The 10,194-nt window shown below is 49.7% G+C and overlaps 1 pseudogene; it reads right to left on the bottom strand.

Annotated features, from left to right (window-relative positions):
• Positions 1-7,431: 7,431 nt before the first annotated feature.
• LOC112611829 lies at positions 7,432-10,194 on the bottom strand (annotated as a pseudogene).

Below are 10,194 nucleotides of genomic sequence, written 5' to 3' on the forward strand. Positions count from 1 at the left end.
ACAAGTGGCCCAGGAGATCCTTTTAAAACCATAAGTTGGATCACACTACTACTCTGCTCAGAACCCCCTTACAGCTCCCCATCCAACTCCAAGATCCTCACCATGACTCTCAGGCCCTGCATGGCCTGGCTGCTCCCCCATCCTCCTCTCTTACCACTCTAGCCCTCGCTCAGCCCACTACATCCTCACGAGCATTTTAGCTCCCACTTCAGGGCCTTTGCACTTGCTGATCTATCTCCCTGGAATGCTCTTCCACCAGATAGCTGCATGGTTTGCTCTCTCTTTCTTTCAGGGTTCTACTCAACTGTTACCTTTTCTGTTAGGCCATCCTTGACTCCTCCTTCCTACAACAGCACTTCCTTATAATTCTGTATTCCCTTGCCTTGCTTTATCTTATTTATAGCACTTACAACCACCTGAAAAAATTATATATTGTCAACCGAAGAATGACAAGATTCATACATTTGGAAAGGAGAGCTGTATTTTTCTGCAGGTGACCATTCTGACAGGCTGGAAGTGTAGCCTCTGGCCAGAAGTCAGAAGCAAGGATGGGAAGAATAAGGGTGGGAAGAATAAGACAAGGATTTATGCTGAAGAGGGGGGTCAAATATACATAATCAACAGGTTATAGGAGGAGCTATAAATAGTCGCAAACGGGAGGCGTGGCATGCATAGCAGGCTAATGTGTGCAACATGCACCCCATGTTCACTCTGGGGTGGAAACTCAACATTTAAATGTATTACAGTTAGGTTCTATAAGTCAAAAGGTGAAGCAGGGGACACAAAGGCCCTCTGTGTGCAACCTCTATAGACTGGCCAAAACCACCCCATGGTCAGTGGTCTCTAATGAGGAAGGAACACTGATCAGTTGTTGTATTGAAACAGGGCTGGTTTCTGTTTAACCCTTAGGGAAAAAAGCCTAATAGTAGTTAGCAGAAGGGGGTGTAAGGAGATGTGTCTGACTTCCCACTCTGTCATGGCTGGGAAGTCAGTTTTTAAGGTTTCTCTGAGGTCTCTTTGGCCAGGCAGGGGTCCATTCAGTTGGTTGGAGGACTTGGGATTTCATTTTTATTTCTCAGTGTATATGTGGTTATTGTTATCTGTATCTCCCCTTTAGAACATGCACCCTTCCTAGAGCAGCAGCTGGCATGTGGCAGGTACTCAGCAGAGTGTTGTCAACTTACTGATTGGATGAATTAACACATGAGCTAATCATTTTCCTATTTTTGCATGAGGTATTTTCAGTTGAGTTTCCACCACTTACAAAGTATTCTCATACAGCATTTAATTAATGTGTTTGCTTAAAAAGTGGACCAATGAATACCTTAGCTTAGGTTGGGTTGTAGGTTACATCCTCATAGATAGCAATACCTGACATGTGACTGTCCCTTTTGAGTGCCAAGACACCACATTCAGGGCCTTCTTACATACTTACATTGGTTTTACAACATCAACAGGGCAAATATTGCCTTCCCCCCATATTTCAGGAAAAGCGAAGTGGTTTGGTGGAGTTAAGCAGCAAAGCAGGGACTGGAGCCCGCATCTTGTCCCCAGCCCACAGCTCTTGCCACATCTCAGTTTTGCATTTCTGTCCATAGTTCTGCGGCTTTATAGCGTGGCATTCACCCACAGGCCTGGGGGAGTGCTATGAAATACTGTTCCATGTGATACCTACTTATCTAACGTTTCCAATTCCCTCTTCCCTGAAAGCCAATAAAATTCTAAATTTTTTCCACATGCCACTGTGGGCTTTTTGGGAAAAAGAAAAGCAAGCATATGGCTCTCAGAAAATCAAACTGCTTTGTGAAATAAAAATCTCCCTCCTTCCCTCCTTCCTTCCACCCTCCCAGCTACCCCATGGTATAACATTCTTTGGAGTTTCATTTTACATGTTGAGGCTGGGACAACAGACACACGTGTGTGCCTGCCTTGAGTGGTCATAATACATTGCAAAAAATCCTTCTGCAACCCCTCTCTTCCAGAGTGGTTTTTTCCTTCCTCAGCTATTCCCCACGGATGACATTAGCTCCCTTTTTAATTCCTTTCCCCTCGCTGCACGCTCTGATGTTACTTACCAACCCCCAGTGGATATGCAGAGGCTTATTCAGTGTCACATGTAATAGATAAAACAGCGGGGGCTTCTAATCGGAAAATGTTTTGCAGGCTGCAAAAGACTATGGAAAACCACAAAGCTACCAATATGGTCCAGAGTTTATTAATACATATTTGGCACAAGTGTGGCACACAACACTGCCCTGTCCCCCATGGGGAATTAGTTACATGTTTACAGATATAGCCCTTGGTGGAAGGGGGGCGAGGATATAGCCTCCTTCCCAGGAACCTCCTGCAGAGCTTTTTTATCTGAGGTTCAGCGACACCCAGGTAGGATGCCTTTTCATGTGGGCACAGCGTTAGAGGTTGCTTGAGTCTTCTTCCTATTTTATTTTTTAAATTTTTATTTATTTATTTATTTATTTTTATTTTTTATTTTTTTTTGTAGTGATGGGATCTTGCTCTGTTGCCCCAGCTGGTTTCACACTCTTGGGCTCAAGTGATCCTTGCACCTTGGCCTCCCAAAGTGCTAGGATTACAGGTGTGAGCCCGGCTTGTAGTGGTATTTTTAAGAGGCTACCAATTCCTTTACACACTCCCATCAAGAGGTGGGATCAACGTCTCCTCTGCTAAAATCTGGGCTCTGTGACCCCTCCAACCAAGTGAGTGCAGTGGGAGGACGCTATGGCCTCTCAAGGCTGTGTCAGAAGGGGCCAGGCCCACTCCACCTGTGGCTTTTGGGATGCTCGCTGCGGCCCCTTTTCTGGATACTCCTAAGCAGGAAGCTTCCACATTGCAAGGAGCCTAGTCTCATGGAGAGGCCTTGTGGGGTGCTCTGGGTGACTATCCTCCAGCCTCCAGGCACAGGCCCCAGGCATGCAAGTGAGGCCACTCTCTCGGAGGCACCACTCACGCTCGGAGCCCCAGCCCACCCAGCGCTCAACCATTTGCATCACCCTGGCCATTCAAGTCTTCCCCGCATCACTCCAGACACAGTAGAGCAGTGAAGAGCCGGGCCCACAGGTTCTGTGAATGTAACAAGACAGCCGTTTCATGCCCCTGAGTGTGTGTGGGGTGGTTGCAGCAGGAGGAAGCACAGCACACAGCCAGGTGAATGCTGAGCGTTAAAAGGGCCCTGGGTGCATTCCAAGAGCTAGACCTCCCAGGCCCCCTGGCTGTACTGCCCACACCTCATCAAATCTATAGGACCAGACTGCAGAAAAGACTCCTTGTCCATTGTTAAAACCCTGCAAAAAGAGCCAGACTGTATGGAAGTCAGCACTGACTCGCTCCCACTCTGAACAAGGCCTGCTGTGACCTCCTACTCGACCTGCCTGTCCCTCCTGGGCCTCTCTGGCCTCCTCTCCTTCCACCTTCCCTCACTCACTCCCCAGCAATGCTGGCCTCCTCCTCTGGCTCCACACACACCAGATATGGTCCCACCTCAGGGCCTTTGTTCCTGCAGTTCCCCCTGCCTGGACCGTCCCTCCTTGTGTATTTGCCTGTCTGTCTCCCTCAATTCCTTTAGGCCAGGGATCCCCAAGCCCCGGCCGCAGACTGGTACCTGTCTGTGGCCTCTTAGGAACTCTGCCACAACATTAGCTTCCCCAAGGAGTGCGAGCCCTATTGTGAACTGTGCGTTTGAGGAATCTAGGTTGCGTTCCTTATGAGAGTCTAATGCCTGATGATGGGAGGTGAAACGGTTTCATCCTGAAGCCATCCTCCCCGAACTCCCCCGGTTCCTTGGAAAAATTGTCTTCTACAAAACTGGCCCCTAGTGCCAAGAAGGTTGGAAACTGCTGCTTTCGGCCTTTACTGAGAGCCACCTCCTCCCTCAGTCCTTTGTGGCCATGCTCTCCAAAAGAGCAAATCCCCACCCACGTCCCCAATTTGCATGACTCTTTTTCTACTTTATTTTTCTCTTGAATACTTGTCACTATCTAAATACTTCTATTTTACTTATTGTTCTTGTTTGTTATGCCTTTCCCACTAAAGCATAAGTTCAATATCCACAGAAATACATCCCCAGGGCCTAGAAGAATACCTGGCACAAGGAAAGTAGGCAGTCAATATCCATTGAAGAAATAAATGAATATTATGTGACAAAGTTATGCTTTTGCTCTTATCCTGAGAAGGAGAGTATATGCCTATTACAATAAATATTTGTTAAGTGAATAAATGGGAGACATGCAGGATGGCTGGTTTATTGCTGCCTTTAGAAAACAGGATGAATTCCATCTTGCCGAGATCTCCTCCAACCTCCCTCCCTCTCCAGCTTCACCACCTGCCTCCCTCCTCTGCCCAACCAGAGCAGGTATCCTCTGGTTCAGTGCACTGAAGCCTGGCTTCTGCCAGTTCCTCTGCCTGGAAGGTCCTGCATCTACCTCTTTGTGAACTTACATCCTGTTTGTCTCTTCAGGAGCAGCTCAGGTACCACCTAGCTGGAGTCCCTTTGACCTCTGGTGAATTCCATGTGCAGTTCTCCCAGGTCCTGAGGTCCCTGGTTATCTGGCTCATCTCCTTCATCAGTCTGAATCCCAGAGAAGAGCAGGTGCTGCTCTGCCCTGTTCGTATCTGTAGTCCTTACTCCCCTTCACTCATAGGCAGCTACAGGTACAGATGGGGTCTGGAGAATTTGGGGATGTGTTGGAGGGATGGGGTGAGAGAGGAGGTCAGGAGAACTCCATGTTCATATCCGCTTCTGTCAGAGTTTGAGAAGTGCAACAATAGCAGTAGAACTAACTGACATGCCCCTGTGACAGTGAAAAGAACACAGGACTTGGAATCAGAAAGCCTGGTCTCATCTCCTTTCCGAGTCTCTTTAGACAAACCATTTACCTTTCCCAAACCTTGGTTTCTTCATCTACAAAAATGTTTATGCCACAAGGATATTGTTTGGATGAAAGGGCATCATTCTTGAGGGGGGAAAAGTGTAAACTGAAAAACACTATGCAAATGTAAACGAATGTGCAAAAGTTAGGTGTTCTAACCAGTGAAATTGACAAGAGTGCGGCTCAGGTTGCTGCCAGAGGGTGGCAGCAGCAGGCAGGGACTTTGGCCCACCGTCGTTTGAAAAAAAGCAACCCTGGAAGCTGCCAGAAAGGGATACTTTCACTGGGTTACCCTGAGATGATCAGCTCATCTGACTGTGAAGAGATTGCCCTCTCTCCTGGAGTGGGATCCGGCCAGGGCTGAACCAAATCCCAGAAGTCTTCCTTTGAGTGATTTTCCCCAGATGATTCTTATGGCCACCCTCACCATCACAATGCTGTCCTGAAAATTCCAGCATTCGGTGTAGGATTTTTGTTGGTGACCTCATCTAGCCTTCACCACAAACTTTTGAGTTTAAGTGAGCAGGCCAGATTATAACTCCTTCCCCCAGATCACCATTTTATTTTTTTAATTTTAAAAAAATTTTTATTTTTGTAGAGACAGGGTCTCACTCTGTTGCCCAGGCTGGTCTTGAACTCAGGCCTCAAGCGATCCACCTGCCTCGACCTCCCAAAGTGTTGGGATTACAGGCGTGAGCCACAGCACCTGGCCGTACCTCACCATTTCAGACACGACAAAACTGAGGCCCAAAGAGGTTGCTTTGAAGATCACACAGATACTAAATAGGAAAAAATTAGAATTCACATTTTAAGCCTGGGTTTTTTTTAGCTTGAATTCCATTACATCATCACTTCTTTCACCTGCTTGCTCAGTTATTCATACAACCAGCACTTTTTGGGCTCTTGCAGTTTGCTGGAGAGCTGCATAGACTTCCTACTACTTAGCCATGGTGGCCACTCTCCTGGCCTAGGAGAGCCGACGTCTCCCATCTTTTCTGCTCAGAGCTAGGGCCTCAGTCTATCTTCCTCTACTCTGGGCAGCAGGCGCCACCTCCTTGGTGTTCTGGGGCTCATATCCCAAGCCCAACAGCTGAGAAGGGCCCTGTCTCCCCCTGCTCCCTACATCACAGCTTCTTAGATCACAATCTCACAGGCTCTGCTGGCTTTCTATTTAGGCAATCCTGAGAAATAACTAGGAAGAGGAGGGTAACAAAAACAAAAGTAAAAAGCAGAGAAAAGTAATGCATACCTAAGGAATCATATAAAGTTTCCTAGTTCTTCTCAGTCTACAGTCCATGACTTATTTGCTACGAAGTCTCCAGGCCCTGAGCTTGAACTTTCCTGGCTTATTTCCCAAGGTGAAACTTCTCTATTATTTTGTCTCTTCTTTTATTCTTTTAAGTTGGCCTCATTATCAGGCACATAGAGGCAATCTGAGAGGAAAGCTGACATTTGTCGAGCATCTCCTAGGGGCCAGGCATTGTGTTAGACCCTGGACACACATCACTTCATTTGACCTCACAATAGGCTTGAAAACAAAGCATTTGTCTTCTTTTACAAATGTGGAAACTGAGATGCAAAGACATGAAATGACATGCCTAGATTCGTGTATCTAGTATGTGGTGACTCAAAGCTCTTTTCCCTAAAAGCACATGATTATACAGCTAGCAACAAGCATGTACCCCTTCTTCTCTCAGAGGTGTTTACCGCTTGGGGGACTTCCAAGGTGAGTGACTCTCACATCCGGAACCCAGGCTTCACACAGGAACTGGCACCGTGGGTCAAGTCTGAACTCTCTGCTTTGTGGGTGGGAAGCCCAAGAGGAAAAGAAAACTCAGTTTTTGCCTTGGAGGAGACACCACCTGACAACAGAACAAGCTCTCAGAGACGGGCTTTTTGGCTGGAAAAGAGCACGTCTGCCGCCATGGTGCATGCATTGGTGGCTGATTACATTAGGCTGCTTTTATGAGAACACCCACCTCTTTGCCTGGCAGTGGCAATGTTTGTGGAATCATACTGATACTGCAATTCTGCTGTGATCATCTAGATACAACCAAGCTAAACATCAGTAGGACCTGGCCACAGACACACAGTGTAGCCTTTCAGATCATCACTGAAGCTCTGGCAAATGTCAGGGTTTTTTTCTTTTTTAATTCATTTTATAAGCACTTTGTTTTATTGCACAGAAGCAATTGAAACTGGACTCCAGTAGCAAGTGTGCCCTGGCATCATTCAGTGGCCAGTGCCCAGCCCCACCTGGACCACTCTTCCAGAATAGAGAGCTCTGGGCAAGGGCTTGACCACTGCTTTGAAAAATAGAAGGCATTTGGGAATAGGTTAAGACATCTCAAGCATAATGTGTTTCTAGCTGCTCATTCATTATTGCGGTCATCTGTCAGTTGCACATAGAGGCAATAAATGCACTTATTTGGAAAGGAGGGGGGCAGATTTTACAGTCAAGTGTTTACGTATGGCATTTGGCATGTATCACATTCGGCTACATAAGCCATCATAACATAATTATCCATCGCCTGGGGAGGGCATGGGGGCAGGGGGCTGGGAGTGCCCTCTCTTGCTAACATATTGCTAACAGAAGTTCCTGTTTCAAGAAAGAGGCCCTGTCATCTAAGCAGTTTCTTCTTACATAAAGAGAAAAAAAGTGAAAATTGCATTACTCCGATCCTTGAGCTCCGGGACCCTTCTGAGTTTCTTTGGCTGTTCCAGACATTCCTTTCTCCCTGCCTTACTTCCCCTTGGCAGCCTTGTCTTCTGTGGCCTTCTCTGGAGGCCTGCTGTCTTTTTGGTCTGTGCTGGAGGATTTTTCAGCCTTTTCCGCCTTAGGTTCGCTGAGCTCCTTTGAGAGGGTGGGTCGTCTTTGGCTTTGGTCTCTGTCTTGGGTTTCTCCTCAGGCTTCTTGACCTCAGTGGCGTTCTCCTCCTTGGTGTCTTTTTTCTCCAGTGCTGCTGCTGCCTCCTCCTTCTCTGCTGGTTTTCTGGTTTCTTTGGCCTTGGCATCATCTGGTTCCTTCTTGACCACCTCTGTCTTCTCTTTGGGTTTAGCGTCTTCCTCTACCTCCACCTTGGCAGGAGCTTCCTTCTCTGGGGTGGCTGCTTTTTTCTTATCTTCAGCCTCTTCCTTCTTGGCTTCAACTTTGGATTCTTTGGGCTTTTCGATGGCAGCTTCCTTCTTCTCCTCCACCACGGGCTTTGGAGCCTCCTTGTTGGGTGCCTTCTCTTTCTTGCTGTCCTTCTTCTCCGTTTTTGGTGTGACAGGAGCTTTCTCTTCCTCTGCCTTCTCTGGGGTCTCTTTGACTTTCACCTCCTGGGGCTTCTCCCACCCCTTCACTGGGGACTTCACCTCTTCCTTCTATGGGATCTCCTTCTCAGGGGCCTTGGCATCCTTTTTCAGGGGAGACTTCGCCTTCTCTGGGAACTTGACCTCCTCCTTGACAGGGCTTTTGGCCTTTTTGGGGGATTTATCTGCAGAGGGCCTTGCTTCCTCCTTTGCTGGAGTGTTGGCTTCTGGAGATTTCACATCAAGAGTCTTGGCCTTCTCAGGGGACTTTGCTTCTTCCTTCACTGGGGACTTGGCCTTCTTTGGAGACTTGGCCTCAGCCAGTGACTTTGCCTCTTCCTTTGCTGGGGACTTGGCCTTCCCGGGGGACTTGACCTCAGCTGGAGATTTTACTTCCTCTTTCTCTGGGGGCTCGGCCTTAGCCAATGACTTTGCCTCTTCCTTCGCTGGGGACGTGGCTTCCTTCTCTGGGTATGTGGCCTCTTCTTCTGGGGGAGACTTTGCTGCTTCTTCTCCCCCTTTTGTCTCCTCCTCTTCACCCCCTTCTTCCTCCTTGCCCTCCTCGTCTTCGGCCTCTTTCTCCTCTTCAGTCACTTTTTCAGTCACTTGGGTCTCCTCCATCTGTTCCTCCACAATCACAGTCTCCTTCTCAGACTTCTCTACCACTTTGATCTTCTCTTTGCTTTAGACCTTTATGTAAGTGGACGTGGAGGGAATTTTGGGGAGTCCTTCTGGAAGCGAGAAAGGAATCGGGCCAAAGTCAATCTGACATTCCTCACCTTCCAGGAGTTTTCTGTAAGCGGCTATCTCTATATCCAGAGCCATCTTGACATCGAGCAGGTCCTGGTATTCTCGCAGCTGGGCCCTCGTCTCCCACTTGGTGTTCCTCAGCTTGGCGTCCAGCTGCTGAATGACTTCCTGGTAGGAGGCAATGTCGGCCTGATAAGGGTCCTCCAGCTCAGAGGGCTGCCTCTCCAGTGAGTCCATGGTGCTTTTCAGTGCGTCCAGCTCTGTGGTCTGGGCCCGAAGCTGACGCTGGTACTCAGTTATCTCCCCCTGCACTGAGCGCATGTCGTCTGTGTTCACCTTGGCTGCCTCCAACTGTCGGTCCAATCTCACTTGGAACCACTCCTCGGACTGCAGCGTGCTTTGCACTGCGTGGCCTTCGAGCTGCCGCAGATCTCCTGCAGCGCTGATGCGCCTACATCACGCCACACTTGAGGGCGTCCCCCAACGTGGCCTGCACCTGCGCCTGTGCCTGCCAGGCGCTGCAGCGCTGATCTCGCCGGGCAGCTAGCCCACCTCCTCCTGATGGTGGCGCCGCAGGTAGCTGCTACTCCTCCTGCAGTGCCTGCGCCTTCTTCTGCAGTTCCACGCCCGCCGCCTCGGCCTCCCGCAAGAAGCCCGCGAGTGGGCCACATCCTTGGCCTCCTCGCGCTGCTGGGCCTTTATGTGGAGGCACTGATGCACATGTGCGAAGTCCTCCAGCAGGTGCTCCTGCTCCAGGCGCAGCAGATAGCGCGGTGCCCAGGTACAGCACCTTGCGGCGCATCTCTCAGACCTCGCGTTTATACAGCTCGCCCGTGGCAGTGCGGCCCACCTGCTGCTGTCGCGCGCCGCCGCCTCACCCTCCAGGCTGCAATTGTTCACGACTGGCTGCCGCACCCTGTCGATGTAGCCGGTGAAGCGGTGCTTCAGCGCCTGCAGCTGCTCCTTCTCACTGCGCACCGCGGCCGCAGCCGAAGCCACCACTCTGCCCTCCCATCCCATCCCATTGCTCAGCGTGTCCAGCCAGTCGGTGCTCCGGGCAGCAGGCGCCCCAGAAGTGGCTGGGCGAGGCGGACACGGAGCTCATGGACATCCGCGTCCACGAGTAGAAGCCACTGGAGGAGTCGGCGGCCAAGCGCCTCCCGCTTGTGCTGCCCTTTAGGGCCAGCTTGTAGCGGAGGGTGCCCCCGCCGTGCAGCCTCACGAACAGGGCGCCCAGCAGTGCGTTCGAGCCACCAAAGCTCATCAT

This window comes from Theropithecus gelada, chromosome 1 (assembly GCF_003255815.1).
Source record: "Theropithecus gelada isolate Dixy chromosome 1, Tgel_1.0, whole genome shotgun sequence".
In the NCBI taxonomy this organism is placed as follows: Eukaryota; Metazoa; Chordata; class Mammalia; order Primates; family Cercopithecidae; genus Theropithecus; species Theropithecus gelada.